At 40.7% G+C, this 21,546-nt stretch overlaps 1 protein-coding gene across 1 annotated transcript in view; it reads left to right on the top strand.

Annotated features, from left to right (window-relative positions):
- Nucleotides 1-10,383: 10,383 nt before the first annotated feature.
- Nucleotides 10,384-21,546, top strand: part of AP1G1 (adaptor related protein complex 1 subunit gamma 1) — a gene marked incomplete at its 5' end in the record, with an annotated part of 81,348 nt that continues 70,185 nt past the window's right edge. Inside the window, one exon of the mRNA XM_079908295.1 lies at nucleotides 10,384-10,768. The remainder of the gene's footprint in view (nucleotides 10,769-21,546) is intronic.

Genomic DNA, 21,546 nt, shown 5'->3' with positions numbered 1-21,546 from the left:
GCAGTACCTGGCACATAGCAAATATAATCAAGTTTTGCTTTTCATCCTCATCATTATCACAGAGGATGGATGAAGCTTCCAAAAGTGATCATGAATTGTTTTAGGGCAAGAGAAATTTCTCCCTAATGCCCTCAAATTGGCAGCAGGTACCATGTTGGATTGTGATTAAAGGGCACACCTGTCTTTTCTGATGCTTTACTCTTGATGGTTTCCTGAAAGGGACTCTTTTTTTCTTTTCCAAAGAGTATGTGGTTTGTTGAAAAATGACATGTTGTAAAAAAAATTTAGACAATACAGAAAGGGACTAAGAAGAAGTAAAAGCCACATGAAATGCCACCAAAGTTGTGCCTAAGAGCTCAGTCTCTGGACAACTTCTTCTTCCCTATTCTCTAGGTGATTTCATCCAACATTGTAGTTTTTAATCCCATCTTTGTGGTGAGGACTTCCACATGTTTATCACTAGCTAAGGCCTCTAGGCTGATATGAACTCCAGGCTGATGCATTCACCTGCCTTTTTTTTTTCTTCGTCTTCTTTTTGGCCATGCAGCATGGCCCGCGGGATCTTAGTTCCCCAACCAGGGCTGGAACCCGCGCCCCCTGCATTGGAAGTGCGGGAGTCTTAACCACTGGAGCGCCAAGGAAGTCCCTCGCCTGCCTTCTTGATGTCTTCACTAGGATGTTTCAGATGCATCTCAAACTTACCATGTCCAAAAGTGCTCTCACCCTTTCCAAGAACGTACTCATTCTATAGTTAGTGGTAATTCTATGCTAGGGGAAAATCTTGATATCTTCCCTTTTTCTCAACCCCTAGCCCAACCAATCTTCAACAAATCCTGGTTACTCTACGTTCCAGATTTCTGTCACTTCTCACCATCTCCACTGACAGTACCATGATCTAACCTGCAATAGTCTCTGGTCTGAATTGATTGCAGTACCCTCTTAACTGGTTTTTCTGCTTCTACCCCTTTTCCCCATTAACTGATGTTTAATGCAGCTGTCAGAGATCTGGTTAGTACCTAGGTCAGATCATGTAACACCTCTGCTTTTAAAACCCTCCAATGGCTTTTTATTTCACTTAGGATAATAGGCAACAGCTTTCCTATGACTGAGGAGGCCACCCACACCTACTGTCACCTCTTCTCTCTCGCCTCAGTCCCTCTACTCTCCGCGTGTTTACTCTGCCTCAGCCACACTGGCCTCCTCGTGCTTCTTCAAACACACACCTGCTCCCTCCTCAGGACCTTTGTACTTTGGGACTCTGTGTTCTCTAGCTCTCCGCCTGGTCCCTCCCTCACTTTCTTCAGGTCTGTATTTGAGTGTTCTCTTCTCTGCAAAGCCCTTCCCAGCTACCTTCTCTTCCCTCTTCACTGTTTTATATTTTTTCTCTATCAATCTTATCTCTATCTAACACACTGTTATCGTTCACTTAGTGATCTTGTTTCTTATCTGTCTCTCCCCCTGCAATATCAGATCCACGAGGACAGGGACTTTTGTCTGGTTTGTTCACTGTGGCATTCCCAGCACTATGCCTAGTTTATATTACAAGGTCAATAGATTTTGTCAAATGAACGGATACATCCAGAGTTTACCACTGCTTAAAGTATGATAAACTTTCTTGTAGACATATCTATGCATATTGACATCTAGCTCTTTTTTTTGACATCTAGCTCTTAATCACTGGTGTACCACAGTGTCTGACCTCATAAGCACTCAAAACACAGCCATTGAAACAGAGAGAAAGAAGAAGTATGTGGGCCAGTAAGCCTGAAGTTTGCTGTAACTGTCATTGACTTACCCTGGACCCTAAACTTCATGAGGGCAGAAACCACGTGTCCTTGCTCGCTGTTTCTTCCCCCGGATTTCCAAGAGTGCTTGGAGTGTAGTAGGTATGCAGTGAACAAATGTGTAGTAAATTGAGAAGCCAATGTGATTCTTGCCTCAGGCTGAAGCCCCAGCAGGCCTGGTTAATTCACCGAGGATGTCAAGAAAAGTGCTCTTTGCAGAGGAGGTGGAACTGTAGCAGGAACGGGTGATCCATTTGGGGCATCGCCAGTATTAGCAGCAGGGCCCTCACCTGTGTCATCTCCAGCCCCTTATTTCTCACCCCTTTCTCCTGAAAGACAGGTCAGTATGGTTAAAGAAACTGAATCTGGAATGGGACTCCAAGCAGCGCTAGAACATATTTCTAAATGGGCTTTTGAATAGTAAAATGATCTTTGTGAAGTTTTTTTTAAAGCCAGGGAGCATATTTGCAATCGTTTAGCTGATGTTTGATGTGTTTTTATGATGAATTCATGAGAAAATAGGGCTTTAGTCTTATATCTACCTCTTGACAATACCACAGTATAGACTGCAAAGAACATTTTTAAGAGCTGGTCAATTTTGAAAGTCTTTAATGTGTAGTGATTTAGAGTAGATATATTTAATTACTATGTAGTGAAAACAATTTTCTCTTATGTTGAAAATAGTATAAAAATCTCATAACTTTGTGTACATAATTCTGGAGAAGTAAAAAAAAAAAAAACCTAAAGAACCATATGCATTAATTATTTTTACTCTTTGTTCCTTCGGTATGAAGTAAAGAGAAATTGTTTTATTCTTTTCGCCTTCCTAAGTATTTCTGACCTCTTGAAGCTCTTTTTTTAAAAGATTTTATATTTCAGACATAATTTTTTTAAAATTTATTTTTGGCTGTGTTGGGTCTTCGTTGCTTTGCGCAGGCTTTCTCTAGTTCCAGCGAGCGGGGGCTACTCTTCGTTGCGGTGCGCGGGCTTCTCATTGCGGTGGCTTCTCTTGTTGCGGAGCATGGGCTCTAGGCGCTCGGGGTTCAGTAGTTGTGGCACGTTGGGTCAGTAGTTGCGGTTCGCGGGCTCTAGAGCGCACACTCAGTAGTTGTGGCGCACGGACTTAGTTGCTCCGCTGCATGTGGGATCCTCCCGGACCAGGGCTCCAACCCATGTCCCCTGCATTGGCAAGGCGGATTCTTAACCACTGTGCCACCAGGGAAGTCCTCAGACATAATTTGACTCTGATTTTCCTTGCTGAAATTTTTGTCTGAACCACTTTGTGTATTGCTCAGCTTCTAGGTATTCAAGTCCTCTGCTTAAAAATAAAACAAAGAAAACTTTATTATGAAAAATTTAAACATATACAAAATTAGAGCGAATAATATAATGAACTTTCATGTACCCATCCCTCAGTTTCAACAGTTATCAATATTGTGCTGCTTTTATTTCATCTACCTATCTCTTCCTATTTTTCTTTTGATACAGAAGGAATTTAAAGTAAATCTTAAACATTATGCCTATAATTTCATCTGTAAATACTTCAGTATATGTGTGTAACACATACTCTTTACTTTCATAATATTAAACAGTGTCATTATGGTTCTGAGGAAGTCGATTTTGAAGCTCTTAACCAAGACTTGAAATGCTGATTAAACCACCTAATTCCTTAGTCCTGGATTGCCTATTTTTTTGGGGAATCAGGGCTCCTGGGCACAAATTTTAATATGGCCACCTGTGTGTGGGTCTGTAGTTTTCTCATTTACAATATCTTTCATCTCTTAAACTTTATGGTTCTCTGTCTGCCTCTCCTTGGGATAAGCCACCTCACCCTGGCACCTGGTCAAGTCCTAGATCATCCTCTGGCATGTGTGAATAGCTTGGCGGAGGAGTTTGGTGTTCTCTGAACTGGGTACCAGGAACTGGCTGCCCCAGTTACTGCGGATGTCCCAACACTTCTTGGACTTCCCAGGCTAATTTTTTTTTTTTTTTTTTTTTTTTTTTTTTTTGCGGTACACGGGCCTCTCACTATTGTGGCCTCTCCCTTTGCGGAGCACATGTTCCGGACGGCCCCAGCCGCTCCGCGGCATGTGGGATCTTCCCGGACCGGGGCACGAACCCGTGTCCCCTCTGTCAGCAGGCAGACTCTCAACCACTGCGCCACCAGGGAAGCCCCCAGGCTAATTTTAAAGCAACTTGTAGGACTGACTGATTTTAAAAGAACAAGGATGGGGCTATGCACTTAAAGGAAAAGTAAACCATTTTACCGTGAATCCTTCCAGGGAAATGACAGTGCCCATACTAAGGAAATAAAATAACTTGAGTAGGAAACAATGAGTCAGAAGCCCTGCTCTGTTTCTGGATGGTGCATCCTTCTCTGATGGCCTCAGTTGTTCTTTTTCTTCCAGTTTATTGAGATATAATTGACACACAGCACTGTAGAAGAATAAGGTATACAGCATAATGATTTGACTTATATACATCATGAAGTGATTATCACAAGTTTAGTGAACACCCATCATCTCAAATAGGTATAAAGTTAATTTTTTTTCTTGTGATGAGAACTCTTAGGATTTATTCTCTTAGCAACTTTCATTATCATGTTGTACATAACATCCCTAGTACTTATTTATCTTATAACTGGAAGTTTGTACCTTTCGACTGCCTTCATTCCCCCCTCCCCTAAGTCCCCCTCCTCAGTTTTGTCTTCCTAAACAGGAAACTGGCACCATTTCCTCAAGTTGGGGTTTGAGGTGGTTGCAGTCTCATATCTGGTAAGATTTTTCACTCCAAAGGTGCCAGCATAGTATAGAATCATTTACACACGAAGTACAGCTACTCTAGAAAAAACAAAATATTGTGACATAGGGACTTCCCTGGTGGTGCAGTGGTTAAGAATCCACTTGCTAATGCAGGGGACACGGGTTCGAGCCCTGGTCTGGGAAGATCCCACATGCTGTGGAGCAACTAAGCCCGTGAGCCACAACTACTGAGCCTGCACTCTAGAGCCCGTGAGCCACAACTACTGAGCCTGCGTGCCACAACTACTGAAGCCCGCACACCTAGAGTCCATTCTCCGCAACAAGAGAAGCCACCGCAATAGAGTACCCCCTGCTCGCCACAACTAGAGAAAGCCCGTGTGCAACAACGAAGACGCAACGCAGCCAAAAATCTAATTAATTAAAAAAATATTGTGACATAAAACATCTCAGGTGGCCTCTTTTTTTTTTTTAAACAGCAGGTTCTTATTAGTTATGGGTTTCCTCTTTTTAAAAAGTCCTTAAAAAGCTAAGAGGAAGCTTGTCAGAGCCTCATATCCTCTGGGCTTTGGTCTTTACTTTGAAGGAACATATAGCAGATTTCTAATGCTCTTGGTAGGAGGCCAAAGAGTGTATGGAGTTAGCTGTTGGAAAATTAATTTTTACATCATTTCTGGTTTTTGTTATAACTGTAGGATTGATTCCTAAAACCTTTTCTCAGACCAGGATAAATTGTGCTTAGGGGCCACCCTTAAAAGAATTGTAAAAATGCTTTTTGTGCAAACATTACATAGAAAACAGAGGGACTAATTTTACTCTCTCAGGCTTATTTATAGATTCAGGTGACTCAAACGATAGCAAAACAGGCCAGTGGAACTGCCTCTTTGACTCACGTCAGTGTATTTCCTCCAGGGTTGCATCCCCTCTTTCCTTTTCTTTCTAGGCTGAGGGCTCTGGCACGTGGAGAAGCAGGAAGAGTCCCTTGTGAAAGACGCTGACCACGTTTCTGTAGTGAGAGCTTTCCCCATGCGCTGCAAAGGTCATATGGCTTCAGCTGCTGATACCGAGTCACTTAAGAATCCTGCGGCATCTAGGCCCAAGAGAACAGGTCCTCTTCTAGTACCACAGATTCCAACTGACATGCCACGTCTTCCAAAAACCATCTTTCACTGCTCTGGTGCCCAGTGACCTCTCATATTTCTGATTTTGGGGAACTAGGACTTATCTGCTGAGTAATAATATCACTGATATTTTTCTGGATTAAAAAAAATCCAGTTTTCCTCAATGAGATTATAATTATCTGCAGGGTAGGGACTGTCTCTTTTGCATTGTCTATTACATATTCTGTGCACCCAGGGCAGTGTGGTGTAGTGGAAAGACTCAGGCAGCACATTCATTGAATGATTACTGTATGGACTAAAAGTTACTTTCAAAGTTGGACGATCTAGATTTGAATCTGATCTCTGCTGTTTGAAGCTGACAAATCATTTAATTTCCCTGACCTTCTGTTTCCTTGTATCTAAAATAGGGATGATAATATTTATCCTAAAAAGAGCTAATATTTATTGAGCCCTTACTTAGTGCCACCTGCTGTTTCTAAATACTCTACATGTATCAGCTCATTTAATGATCATATCAGCCTTAAGATGCTGATGATACTTTTTTTTTTGGCCATGCCACGTGGCATGTGGGACCTTAGTTCCCCAACCAGGGATCAACCCCATGCCCTCTGCAGTGAAAATGTGGAGTTCTAACCACTGGACCGTCAGGGAAGTCCCAAGATGCTGGTGCTACTATTAACTCCATTTTACAGACGGGTACACTGAGGTTCAGAAATGCTCAGAGATGTTAGGGAACTTGCTGAAGGCCACACAATGAAGAGAGGAAGAGCAAGTTTAAATCCAGGCAGTCTGGCACCAGAAAACAACACTTTTAACTACTATGCTATAGTGCCTGCATGGTTTACAAGCTCATGGTGGGTGAGGAGCAAATGAATCAATATATATGAAAATATTTTTGTAAATTGTAAGACAGAACACACTACTGCACCAGTAGTGGGCAATCAGTAAATGATTTGGTTGAATTATGAGGTGGCACAAAAAGTGTTTACACTTATATTCTCATGATGCCTGATACTTTTCAAAGTGCTTTCACACATTTGATCCCTCTGGATAATAAGCCACTTAGAATCCATTCTGGAATAAAGCAAGTCATAAATAAATATTGGACAGCTGAGGAAACAGGTTCAGAGATATTAAACACTTTGCTCAGGGCACAAATTCAGTTAAACCCAGCCAGGACTGACATCTGAGTGGTCTGACTCCTGGAGATGCCTCTTCAGTTTGTTTTTGGTTTTTGTTGTTATTATTTGTTAAATCGAAGCATACTAGTTATCAATAATAAACAAAACCATAAAAACAATGATCTTTTTCCCCCAACCATTATCTATTGCTGGAAATTTGTTGAATCCTTTCTGGTTGTTGCTGTTTTCAAAACAAAAGTCTGGGACTTTCCTGGTGGCACAGTGGTTAAGAATCGCCTGCCAATGCAGGGGACACGGGTTCAAGCCCTGGTCTGGGAAGATCCCACATGCTGCGGAGCAACTAAGCCCGTGTGCCACAGCTACTGAGCCTGTTCTCTAGAGCCCATGAGCCACAACTACTGAGCCTGTGTGCCACAACTACTGGGCCCGTGCCCCTGGAGCCCGCGCTCCACAACAGGAGAAGCCGCCACAATGAGAGGCCCGGGAACCGCAACAGGGAGTGGCCCCCACTTGCCGCAACTAGGGAAAGCCCACGTGCAACAACAAAGACCCAACACAGCCAAAAATAAATAACGTAAAATAAATTAAAACAAATAAAAACAAATATCTCCTCTAGTATTTGGATCCATAAAACTACATTATCTTATAAGGACTTTTTCCCCCCCAAAATGTGAAAGTCTTTTTTTCCAAATAAAAATACAGTATACTTATTGCAAAAAACAAAACGTAATAAAGAAAATAAAAGTCCTCTATAATCCCACCATCCAAAGATAATCACTTTTACATTTTAGTTTTATCCTTCAACATTTTTTCTGTGTATATATACACTTTTTACAAGCTCATTTTATTTTATTTTATTTTTTGCGGTACGCGGGCCTCTCACTGTTGCGGCCTCTCCCGTTGCGGAGCACAGGCTCCGGACGCGCAGGCTCAGCGGCCATGGCTCACGGGCCCAGCCGCTCCGCGGCATGTGGGATCTTCCCAGACCGGGGCACGAATCCGTGTCGCCTGCATCGGTAGGCGGATTCTCAACCACTGCGCCACCAGGGAAGCCCTATAATACTATTTTTTAAAAATTTATTTTAGTGGGGACACAGGTTCGTGCCCCAGTCTGGGAAGATCCCACATGCCACGGAGCGGCTAGACCCGTGAGCCACAATTACTGAGCCTGCGCGTCTGGAGCCTGTGCTCCACACGAGAGGCCGCGATAGTGAGAGGTCCGCGCACCGCGATGAAGAGTGGGCCCCACTTGCTGCAACTAGAGAAAGCCCTCTCACAGAAACGAAGACCCAACACAGCCATAAATAAATTAAAATTTAAAAATATTATTTTATTTATTTCTGGCTGCGTTGGGTCTTTGTTGCTGCGCGCAGGCTTTGTCTAGTTGTGGCGAGCGGGAGCGACTCCTCATTGCAGTGCGTGGGCTTCTCATTGTGGTGGCTTCTCTTGTTGTGGAGCACGGGCTTTAGGCATGTGGGCTTCAGTAGTTGTGGTCCTGGGCTCTAGAGCGCAGGCTCAGTAGTTGTGGTGCATGGGCTTAGTTACTCGGCAGCATGTGGGATCTTCCCGGACCAGGGCTTGAACCCGTGTCCCCTGCATTGGCCGGCAGATTCTTAACCACTGCGCCACCAGGGAAGCCCTATAATACTATTTTGTAATATGTTTTTAAAAATCTGCCATACCCTGCTAGTAAAGATAGAGGTGTAGCTTAATTTTTTGGCAGCATAGTATTCTACTTTATTGATGTGCTGTAATTTATTTATCTGAAATTTGAGGTTATGTTTGAGTAGATGGGCAGTAAGTTTTCCCAAACTTTAATAGCCAGCCACAGAAACCAAAGATCCCAGGATAATGATGATTATGCTATATATTGGGTCAATTGCTTTTAATTTTCAGTTGCATTACGAGAGGAGCTTAGTAATTATAAAGATAAATATAAGTAAAAAAATACATGAAGAGGATTTACATTTTATAATATCTGTCATTTTCTCTTTAATGTTCTGCCACTTGGCATGGTAGAATCCAAGCTCCTTCCTGTTTCTTAAGAAGATAGTTTAACTTTTCTTTTGTGGTTTGCAATGGTAAACACTTAAATTCGACTTTTAAGCAAATTTTTGTGACTTGCAAACAGAATGCTGTAGGTAACTGCTTTGGAACCTGCAAACTCCTTACTTTTACGGGAGCCCCATAATGTACTTTAGCATGTATAGCTATACCTCAGTGAAATCTGCGTTATGGCATTATTATGGTGTTCTAGTTTTACACTTTACTTGCCCTGTGATCAACAGCTGTACTATACAGTAGTGCATGGAGGGGATATGAAGTGACTGAATTCCATAAGCATTCTGCTCCCCAAATCATTTGCTCTCGGTTGATACCGCTCAGTGTGGGGGAGGGTGAGTGGGTACCTACAATTTCCTTACTCCTAAGGTGGTACCACATAGATGAACCCTAGTGGGGGAGGAGAGAGGGAGGGTCGTTTAGCAAGTTACAGCTTCTCTGAGCCTCAGTCTCCTTATTTGTAAAACTAAGTTACTTATGCTTGTCTAGTCTGACTCAGGAGGTTGTCGCGAGGGTCAAATTAGATTACATATACGAAGATGCTTTTATAAACAATGTGATATCAATATTTGATAATGAAAAATGATAATTACTATTATTACGCCCTTGGCCTCCTTTCTTTACGGCCACTTGGCATGCCCCAGTAGTTCAAGAACGAAATCGTACAGGCGGGCCTACTAAATTCAATTTTTGTAAACTGTTTTGAAATCCCCTGCATGAAACCCGCAAAGTAAAAAAGTACAACCTCCTGCTGATGACAGGTCCTAAACTCAAGATTTGTGGTTAGTTCAGTTCTCTTTGTCATCTAGCTAGGTGCTCTGCTTTATTCACTTTCAGGGATACTTTATTGCCATTTCATCTGAAGGAATGGTAGGTCACCTTTCATTTAAACGGGCCAAGATATCTTGGCTCTCTTTACATAAACATGCAAAATATTCGTGTCAGGTGTTAGTGATTATTTATCAAGCCAGGACCTGTATGGTTGGACTGTTTTGGCTCAGGTCATTAGTGCATGGAATCAGTCAGAAAGCCCATTATGGAATGGTTTCAGCTATCACTAGTCCAAATCCTCTCTTTTTACATTTGAGGAAATTGAAGCCCAGAGAGTTTAAATATCTTGTTCAATGCACAGGTTGAAAGGTGATACTGGGCTTGGAATCTATTCTTCTGTGTCATCCTTTTTATTTTTATAAAATACATTGCAAAGATGCCATAAAAACCTCAGAATCCAAGACCACTTGGAGCATGTTCCTGAAGTTAACCTAAAGAGAAAGCTAAAGTCTCAAACGTGATGGGTGAGAATTTGGGGTTCTGGTGGATTAGGACCGGCACAGCCTGGTTCACTGTTCTCCGCCCCCATCTGCCTCGCCTCCCCACGTCCTTCGCTACCTTGCTAGCCCCACCCTCTTCAGGTGGCCCCGCCACTTCCTGGTAGCCCCCCCACTTCCAGCAACGCGGAACCAATGTCCGTGGGCTCTGGGGTCGACCGGATCTTTCTCGCTCAGACTCTTCGCAGCGGTGACTCGGCAGCGGCGTCTCGCGTCATCAGTGACAGCCCCGATTCTTGCTACGCTTTGCGTCGCTCTGCCAGGAGCAGTCACCTCCTCCTTGGCAAATAGTCCTCGGTGGGCTCCGAGTTCTTGGATAATAGGAGAGGGGAGGCACGAGAAGTTGCGGTCAGGGGACACGGGATCGACAAGCAGAGGGAGATAGGGACCGAAGTTTCTGCGATAGTGTGCAAAGTTAGTTAAAAACTCCTTCCGACCTACGGATCCCTCCGCCTGCAGTAGCGGTGGTGAGGCCGAGGGAGCCGCCATTTTGGATGTTAGGTTCCTGCTGCCCCTGCTGCCACTGCTGCCGCCGCCCCCGGAGCTGCAGGTTTCGTTCGAGGTTTCGGGCCGGTGAGTGTCACTCGCGGCGCAAAGAGCATATTGCCTTTTTTACCCCGCGCCTGCCGGGAGCGCTCGGCCAGAAGCTTCCTGTCAATCCCAGGTGTCCGGTCCCAGACCGTGGGGGGTGAAGAGAGGACAGAAGCTGGGCCAGGAGGGGCCCGGAGCTCAGGGGTTGTTACGACTTCTTGAGCGCCGACCCCGAAGCGTCGGACCGGGAGGGTCCGCGCGCGGCTGCGTTCCTTGCTGTGGCGTTGCCCGGCCGGTGCGGGCCTCCTTGGACCCATTGATTTTCTCAGTCTGCGCTCCTCCTTTTGGGGCTCATTCAGAGAGCCTAGGGTTTGCGGGGCGGGTCTCACCCCCGCGTGTATTCTCTATGCCACGTATCAGCGTTCTTGTATCTCGTACCTGGGTCAGGTCTTTCGTGGAACTCTCTTCAGCACTTCCAAATGCTCAGTTGAACGTCGTCTGCACCTGCATTGCCGTTCTTTTCAAACTGGACATTGGCCTCGCTTCTCTCTAGCCTTCCGACCAACTTCTTTCCCAATTTTCCGGGCTTTTTTCTCTCTCCTCTATTTTCTTAAACTCACCTGCGAATACACTGCTTACTCTTCTCTCAAACTCCTGATCCTGCAGGCGTCGATAACTAATAATTCTCCCGATCTTCTTGACCGAGTCGGGACGTTGGTTGTGTTTCCTTGTTAGGTATAGGAGATTCGTCGAACCACTCGCTCAGAGTGTACTTCAACAGTAAATGTTTATAAAGTTCATTAAAGGGCTTTGAGGGGGAAGGTGGTAGGCAGAGGCTGTCAAATGTTTTCTCATTTGTGGATTCCCTTTTCTATGCTGAACACTTAGCTTTTGGGTACTTTTTGACACTTAGTATTTTTGTTGATGTATATCCCTGACCATGGAAATCTGCCTGTGAAAAAGAATTTTTTTTTTTTTGAAAAAGAATCTTAATCTGACATTGGTAGAAAGGAAAGTAACTTTTTTGGCTACTGTAGGAATTAGTTAACAGAAGAGAGGAGTGAATGAAAATTTCTTAGTGATTTTAACTTTCAAGTGGTTTGTGCAGTAGTGTTCTTCGTTGACTAACTCCAAAAAGATACTTGGATTGACTTCGAGTATTGGATTTTTCTGGAAATAGTTGGATTTTAAATACTCACTTTTACTGTTCTCCATAGTGCTTGTCAGACTGTATACCCCTTAACTTTTGTTTTAAAAATATAGACTCTCCAGGTGCCCATAATTTCACCAATTTTATTCTACTCTTAACATATGTTTTGCAGTATAGCATGCTTGAATAAAAAGCATTTCACTGCAATTCACTGATTATTTCTTACATTTCAAGTTAGGTGTGATTTAGTCACCTCTATTTCACCTCAGCCTGCGTTTTAACATCTGCAAAAGAGAAATAACTTATTTGAGATTGTAGCCTAGTGACTGCTGAAACTTAAATTTATAACTTGAACTGGATCAAATCTTTTAATACTTCTTTTTTTTTTTTTTTTTAACATCTTTATTGGGGTATAATTACTTTACAATGGTGTGTTAGTTTCTGCTTTATAACAAAGTGAATCAGTTATACATATACATATGTTCCCATATCTCTTCCCTCTTGCGTCTCCCTCCCTCCCACCCTCCCTATCCCTCTTTTAATACTTCTAATCCATGTATAAGTGCGTTGTTCTTATCAGGTTATTATCAGGTAGATAAATTCGTGTACTAGTCTTATGTCTTAGTAGAAAAGTGAATGTTTTCATTGTAAATAGTGTTCTTGTTATTTGTTTTAAGGAGACTTTTCAAAAATATATTTACTATTTGTGTATTTACTCTGAAGCTATGGAGTTTTCTCTTTTGGTTTGAAGAACTGTCAAACAGAACATATATGGAATCCTCACTCATTTACTAAGTATCCCCTTGTAGTTGTTACTGAAATGTTCCATTTCTGAGATACACTTTTATATATTTTTTTAATTTTATTTATTTTTTAAATAAATAAATTTATTTATTTATCTTTGGCTGCATTGAGTCTTCGTTGCTGCGCACAGGCTTTCTCTAGTTGCAGTGAGCAGGGGCTACTCTTGGTTGCGGTGTGCGGGCTTCTCATTGGGGTGGCTCGTCTTTGTTAAGGAGCACGGGCTCTAGGTGCATGGGCTTCAGTAGTTGCAGCACACAGGCTCAGTAGTTGTGGCTTGCAGGCTCTAGAGCACAGGCTCAGTAGTTGTGGTGCATGGGCTTAGTTGCTCCACGGCATGTGGGGTCTTCCCAGACCAGAGCTCGAACCAGTGCCTTGGCAGGCGGATTCTTAACCACTGCGCCACCAGGGAAGTCTCTGAGATACACTTTTAAAACAAGGTATTGGAAGACCTATCAGATAGGTGTTATTTACTCAGTTCCTTTCATGGTATTATGTACTGGTATTTAAATGTCATTCATTCTTAGGTAGTTTGCGTTCAATTGGAGAAAGCATCCTTTGCCTTGTAAATGATAAGTAAAGTGTTTATTTTAGTGCACATTTAAAAATTTTTATTATTATTTATTTTATTTATTTATTTTTGGCTGCGTTGGGTCCTTGTTGCTGTGTGTGGGCTTTCTCTAGTTGTGGTGAGCAGGGGCTACTCTTCGTTGCGGTGCGCAGGCTTCTCGTTGTGGTGGCTTCTCTTGTTGCAGAGCATGGGCTTCAGGCGCCCGGGCTTCAGGAGTTGTGGCCCGTGGGCTCTTGAGTGCAGGCTTAGTTGCTCTGCGGCATATGGGATCTTCCTGGACCAGGGCTCGAACCCGTGTACCCTGCATTGGCCGGCAGATTCTTAACCACTGCACCACCAGGGAAGCACCTATTTTAGTGCACCTTTGATTGATCAGCACATACTTGAATGTCTGCTTTGTCTAAGGGGTTCTTGGGATTATACTTGAAATAAACATTGTTTAGGAAACCTCAGTTTATTTTCTTTTGGAGCAGTTGCTTGTTCTTTGATCTGTTTCACTGACAGCAGTTCTAGATTTGAAGATGAATTTTAGAGTGAAACTATAAAGTACAAAAATTGTCAGCAATGCCTTGGTGATATTTCATCTCACTATTTTTAAAGTAGTCTTGAAATCAGTCGTGTACAAAAACAAAAACTCAAGTTTTTATGTGATTTGTAACAACTCTATGCAAATTGAAAAAGTTGAATGAGTATTTTCCAAAAGATTATTTTTTAATTAAAAAAATTGAATTGGGAAAATACATACCAAAACAGATTTTCAAAATGCTTAATCCCCTTATTTGCATTTGCTGAGAATTTAAAAATTTTGTGTATACAGCAGGATTTGATATCAAAACTTTAAAACTCTTATTTAGATTTAGCTTCAGAAAATCTAAAACTATTCCTTTCTTCAAACTGCAGCAACCTGTTTATCTGTTTTAGGTGCTTATCATTCAGTCTTCCTTTATGAATCGTTCTCAGTTGATTTTGGCGTTCTTTCATCCCTTTGTTACTTACATTCAGTTTCTTTCATGCAGGATGGTATTAAAGTAGCAGTTTTAAAATTAAGGGAACATATAGATTTATCTAAGTTCTTATGTTTCTTGGTTTATAGGTTTTGAGAATCATCTTTGTTAAAAAGTATTAGGATTTTTCCATTTGCTTTTTAAAAAAATTAATTAATTTATTTTTGGCTGCATTAGGTTTTCATTGCTGCATGTGGGCTTTCTTTAGTTGCATCGAGCGGGGGCTATTCTTCGTTGCGGTGTGTACGCTTCTCATTGTGGTGGCTTCTCTTATTGCGGAGCATGGGCTCTAGGTGCGTGGGCTTCAGTAGTCGTTGCACGTGGGCTCAGTAGTTGTGGTTCGCGGGCTCTAGAGCACAGGCTCTTTAGTTGTGGCACATGGGCTTAGTTGCTCCGTGGCATGTGGGATCTTCCCGGACCAGGGCTCGAACCCGTGTTTCTTGCATTGGCAGACGGATTCTTAACCACTGCGCCACCAGGGAAGCCCTCCATTTGCTTTTTGTATAGAAAATTTTGTATCAGTAAAGGCGTCATTTCTACCTTCAAAGTACATGTAAGGTTTTTCTTCACTGAAGGAGTAACATAAAACGCTTAATTTGCCATGAGTTCTGCTTACTCGAACAATCTCTTGTCAAAGTTTGAAGAGTCCAAAAGTGGAAGAAAAAAACCCCCACACTTGCCAAACTTGTTGAGTCAGTATTAACTAACACTTTTGTACAAAAACGGGCAAGGGTTAGGATAATATGATTAAAACGAGAAATGCTTTTTTCACTAGGTACTTGGAAATTTTGCCTTTTTTGGGGGGGCCTTGTTTTGGCCTACTCAGACCATTGGAGAGAGAAAATTAATGAGTTATAAGTATTACCAGTGAAAAACAGTCTTAGAAGGAAAAAAAATTGTTTTTTCTTTTTTTAAAGATGGAGAAAACATATGTGACCTTTGCACTTTATTAATAATTAAAGACATCTTAAAGGCAAGTAGTTTTTACCCTCCTTTCTCTGTTGTTACAGTGCAGCAGTCACAGTGTAACCTGATATGCAGTTGCTTTGCTCACTCCAGTTTGCATGTTATAGCTGATTGTGTTGGGCTGAGCATCCTAGGCTTTGCAGCTTATCTGGCTTTGAGGTTAATGTTATGGATTCTTGGGAAGAGCAAATATGAGAAAGACATGAACTTAGATCTTTGGAACTGTAAAATATTTGCACTCCCCTCCTTATAAGCCTTTGGGTTAAAATTAAGACTGTCAGAGCATAGATGATGTACACTACTTGGTTATAAGATGTAACTTTTGTAAATGATCACACAGTTGAACAACTCAAATTAAAAGAAGTTCCATCAGTGTTTTTGCAGCTCAGTTTAGTAGCTACTTACTAAACCTCACTCTTGGGAAATTGTTCAGTTTCAAGCTGAAGAAAAGGAAGGGAAGTTAATTTTTTAAATTCCTTTTTAAAGTCTGCACGAAAGATTCCCTTCCCACTTTTTGAAATTTTTCATAACATGATACTTTTAAAATATGGTGAAAATACTGGTTTGAAATAAATGGGGAAACTAACTGAAAAAATAGGTACACTGTGTAGAGTTAATTGAATCTTTGTAGATATTAGGGTTTTTTGGGTATAATTACCGAAGAAAAACTGTTGTAAGAAGAAACAGTCTTGGGCTTTCTCTGGCGGTCCAGTGGTTAAGACTGCTTCCATTGCAGGGGGTGTGGGTTCGATCCCTGGTCAGGGAACTAAGATCCTGCATGCCACTCTGTGTGGCCAAAAATTTAAAAAACAGTCAACCAAACAAAAAAGAAAGAGTCTCTTTTTCTTTTTCAAAAATATTTACTTATTTATTTGTTTGGCTGCATCAGGTCTTAGTTGCGGCATGAGGCGCTCTGTTGCAGCACGTGGGATCCATCTCCCTGACCAGGGGTCGAACCCTGGCCCCATGCATTGGGAGCATGGAGTCCCAGCCACCGGACCACCAGGGAAGTCCCTGAGCCTCTTTTTCTGATAGTACTCAATAAATATATTTGATTTTTTAAAATGTGTATTTCTCTCTGTCAGTGAAGACATGACCTCTGTATTTTCTTTAGAAACTTTACATGATGAAAGCTTAATAGATGGTGTTGATTATTTAAGAAAGTAGAATGAGGAAGTTGCTTACAATTTGACTTTACTAGCACTTGGTTATATTATTCTATTTACACACACTGAACTTTTTGCTGTTCCTTGAATACTCCATGTTCTTTCATTCATTGTACCTGTTCTGCTTTTACCTGGAATGCTTTTCTTTCTCCTTCCATCTGGTGAACCTATTCTTCCTTACTCTCTACACCAGGCAAAGGAGTATAGTACTTTTTTTTTTTTTTTTTTTTTAGTATTTGTTGAATTGTTTGCTTTTCCTGAGCTTCAGAGGACAAGAACTATCTAATTGATGGCATCCCTAGTACATAGCACAGTGCCTGGCACTTAGTAGCTACTCTGCAGAATAGATGATATGAATGAAAATAATATGGAAACATGTTCAGGTCCTCAGATATATGGTAATTGGTCAAGCCAAAAGCAGTCAGGGTCCTAAGTGAGCTATGGAAGTTTACTACAGGTCATTTACTTGTGACCGATAGAGTTGATGTTAGTGAAGTTTATTTTCAGGTTTAAAACATACACAAAACCTTATCTCGTGTCTTTGAAAATATTATTTAGATGTTTAATTCTAAAATTGATATTATCCTTTCCTCTTTGCAATTTGTTCAGACTCTTTCTTATGCAAAAGCTTCAAGTGACAGCAAAGAAATCTACTCTTCCTGCCATCTTTTTTCTTTCTTTTGAATACCTATTATGTAATTCATTATACTGAAGAAACTAATAGTAAGTTGAGAACTTCAGTCTTTTCCCCCAAAATGGAAATATGTTGATAGTTCAGTGATTTGTTACTGACTCTCCCTTTGTGTTTTTTATTTTTTAACATCTTTATTGGAGTGTAATTGCTTTACAATATTGTGTTAGTTTCTGCTGTATAACAAAGTGAATTTATTTTAATATTTATTCGGTTGCACTCGGTCTTAGTTGTGGCATGTGGGCTCCTTAGTTGTGGCATGTGAACTCTTAGTTGCGGCATGCACGTGGGATATAGTTCCCTGATCAGGGCTTGAACCCAGGCTCCCTGCATTGGGAGCAAGGAGTCTTAACCACTGCGCCACCAGGGAAGTCCCTCTCCCCTTGTGTTTGAATAATCTACTTTAATAGTGCTGAGGATTTTTAAAAGTCTTTAATTCATTTAATTTACAACATCATAGAGGTCCATTGTAATAAATGAAAAAAATCTAAAGACATACTTCTAAAAAAGCTGTTCATTTCCCTAATCCCTTTGTTATTACTGCCCAGCCATTTTACCAGGTTATGGGTATACTTCAACATTTCTCTCCATGCTTTGTTAAGTACTATATATACAACATAAATGTGCATATATAAGGATTCTTTGTTTTTACAAAAGGTAGAGCATACCTTTTTTTTTTGATCATACTTTTTTTTTTGATCATACTTTTTATGTTACTCTGTAACAAGGTTTTCTTAACACATCATAGTCAGTAAATATAATTCTATCTTGTTTTTTTAAATATCCCTATTATGTCTCATCGTATGGATGTACTCTACGTAACTTATTCAGTTATTTTCTTGTGGGCGTTTGGGCTGTTTCTAGATTTTGCCACTACAAACAGCGCTACAGTAAACATCCTTGTACATGTCACCTTATTTGCTGATGCTATTATTTCTACAGGCTAGAATCTCCAAGGTGGGATTTCTGAGTTAAAGGAATTATATTTTATTTATTTTTTTAAGGAATTATATTTTAAATGTTATTATTGCCAGATTACTCTCTAAATAGGTTGTCATAATTTCCGTCTCCACTAGCAGTGGGTTCTCCATAACATCACATCATTAGACGTAATTACTTAATTTAATTTTTGCTGCTCTGCTAGTTGGTAAATGGTTTCTCAGTTTCGTCTTAATTTTATTTCCTTGACTATTGCTGGAGCTAGCCTCTTTTGATATGATTTTTGGCCTTTTGGATTTCCTTTACTGAGAATTGTCTATGTCCTTGGTTCATTTTTCTTTCAAGTTATTTTTCTCCTTATCTTGTAGGAACATCTTATGGTACATTAATTCTTCGTTGTATAACACATGCGTTTATTAATCTGGAGTTAATTTTTATATAGTGTGAAGGGGTCTTATGGTTTTCCTTTGTATAAAGAGCCAACTATGTCTAGACTAAATAAACCATCCTTTTCTCAATGAATTAAATGCCACCTTATCATATGTAAAGTTCCCATATATGTTTGCTCTATTTCTGGATGTTCTGTTTTATTCTTCCTGTACCATTATTTTACTGTTTTGAATATCATAACTTTATAGAAACTTACACTCTGTTAAGAATAGCTCCTGTCACTGTACTTTTCCATTTTCTTGACTGTTCTTAAACATTTATTCTTATATCTGTATGGGTTGAAAATAATTCTGTTGAGTTCAGAAAACCTCAGAAAAGCCCAGTGTTTTTTTATTTTTAATTAATTTTTAAAAATTTATTTTATTTTTGGCTGTGTTAGGTCTTCATTGCTGTGCGTGGGCTTTGTTTAGTTGCAGCGAGTGGGGGCTCCTCTGCAGTGCGCGGGCTTCTCATTGTGGTGGCTTCTATTGTTGAGAGGCATGGGCTCTATGTGCGCGGGCTTCAGTAGTTGTGGCATGTGGACTCAGTAGTTGTGGCACGTGGGCTCTAGAGCACAGGCTCAGTAGTTGTGGCAGACGGGCTTAATTGCAGCATGTGGGATCTTTCTGGACTAGGGCTGGAACCCGCGTCCTCTGCATTGGCAGATAGATTCTTAACCACTGTGCCACCAGGGAAGCCCAAGCCCAGTGTTTGGAATTGCACTGTATTCATATATTAATTTTGGGAGGCCTGACATTTTTTTTTCTGACACTTTTTAATGAGGATAACTTTTCCTTATTATGATGTTTCCATTTATTGAGGTCTTATTTTAGTTTTAGGTTCTTCAGTAGAGGTTTCATAGATTTAATACCTGTCTTCATCTAGTTCATGTACCTTTCTTGCTAAATTTATTCCTAGATATTTTATAGTTTTCGGCACTGTTGTAAGTGGGACTTTCCCCCCCTCTATTTGTAACTAATGTCAAATATAGGTTAAAAATGAATCTTTCATTTCTTATAGACCAGAGCCCCTCATCCCCACCCCCTTCTTGCTATCCCAAATTAACAGAACTTGGATTCATGAAGAATGTGCTAGGGAGAATTTGTTATCTCAGTTTTAAATCATTTTCTCATAACTTTCTAATGTCACCGTGTAGAAAAATGCCCATAGATAACTGTGACTCTGTCCTTTTAGGATGAATACCATCTTATTATTCTGAAAGTTTGCAGTTTTGCTTTATTTATCCATTCTTGTAGTTTTTGTTAATTTGTTTGACTCTTCAAAGCAAGAATTCTCAAATTATGTATGTTCATTATATGAAAGATATCAAAATATACAGAGGTTAAAAATGCATCTGTATTCACACTAGGCACAGATATTTCCCTTAAAATTTATCTTATCCTTTGGAGCGTATCTTTAAGAAGATTAAGATTTTATTTGGAGAATTTTGTGACAGTTTTTGATAATTGAGGACTCTAGGATATCTTTGCTAAAATCAGGGTTAGGAGAGTGAAAAATTGCTTTTTATTTTACTTGTGTCAAATTTGATGTTGATCATGTTCATCTATCATTGTTTATTGGGCCTTTTTTAAAAATGAATTTATTTATTTATTTTTGGCTGCATTGGGTCTTTGTTGCTGCACGCGGGCTTTCCTCTAGTTGCGGTGACCGGGGGCTACTCTTTGTAGTGCCCGGCCTTCTCATTGCGGTGGCTTCTCGTTGCAGAGCATGGGCTCTAGGCCCACGGGCTTCAGGAGTTGTGGCTCATGGGTTCTACAGCGCAGGCTCAGTAGTCGTGGCACATGGGCTTAGTTGATCCACGGCATGTGGGATCTTCCCAGACTAGGGTTCGAACCCATGTTTCCTGCATTGGCAGGCGGATTCTTAACCACTGTGCCACCAGGGAAGCCCTATTCGGCCTTTATTGCTTTTCATGTGAATTAATGTGATCGAATCGTTCAGTAGACATTTGCATTTACATACATCCATTTTTAAAATCTCAGTTTTGGTTATGGATAATTAAGCATAAAAGAAGATTCCTGTAACACTGTGGCATTTTAGGGAGAATTGAGCTTAAGATCTCTCAGAGGGATGCCGACTGGCTGCCTAGAGAGGGTGTGATGGTATCTTAATGTGGTCACTCGTTTCACAGCCTTAGCCTTGAAGATCCAGAAATTCCATTTCAGTATTTCACCTTGGAATGATTCATCTTGATTGAACTCACTGATGTGTAAGTTAAAATAACAGTGTTGTAATTCATAAGGGGTTATGCTTTTCTACTGAATTACCTGTGTCTACTTTCCAGGGCATTCTTCTGTTCCTTGTATGGAGGTGTTTGGGAGGCAAGGTACTTAAGAAGGTGATTAATAATCAGAAAGCTGCATTGTGAGCCTGAAACCAGAGCATATAAAGTTGGCTGGTCTTGAATGTTTCATCATTCTAGGCCACTGTGAAACTTGATGAAAGAACTATCCCTATCCCACAATGGTGTTTGCCTCTCCAGAGACCAAAATACTTATCCCCAGATTTAATCTCTTTTATTCAAACAATGATGTACTAACACTGGTCTCTCCTTTTTCTTCACTCTGTAGAACATTCCCTTCTATGAACACATTCTTCATACAGGAGAAATAGATGTGCACTGCCTCCCCCTCCCCGCCCACTTTCCCCAAAAGAAAGAAAACCATAAAAACACAGTGAGAAAGCTAAGTCATATTAATGACAGGTGGTGTCTGTAAGATATATTGGAAAGTAAAATTCTGATTGAAGCATAATACTGTTGATCAATTTGGTTTAAGTTTCTTACTATTAAGCATTCTTACTATTTTGGTCATAGTATTTTGCAAGTTTTAAGTGCACTAAAGCAATTCAAATATACATACAAGATAAAAATCTGAAATAGAGGTTCTGGGGGGAGCATAATTTGAAATTATAGGCCATATGGAGAGTATGAGAGAGAAAGCAGAGTAACTTCTTTTGGAGGGTTTTGCCCAGTGTTAACTTAGGTCCCTTGAGTATTTTCAGCCATACTTAGAAATCTGTGACTGGATTGTTAAACAGTAATGAGTGGTAAAGTTAACTGAGATCTAATTTCTGATTGTTT

The sequence above is a fragment of the Stenella coeruleoalba genome (assembly GCF_951394435.1).
Source record: "Stenella coeruleoalba genome assembly, chromosome: 20".
Taxonomy (NCBI): Eukaryota; Metazoa; Chordata; class Mammalia; order Artiodactyla; family Delphinidae; genus Stenella; species Stenella coeruleoalba.
This window is presented reverse-complemented; position numbering and strand designations above follow the sequence as displayed.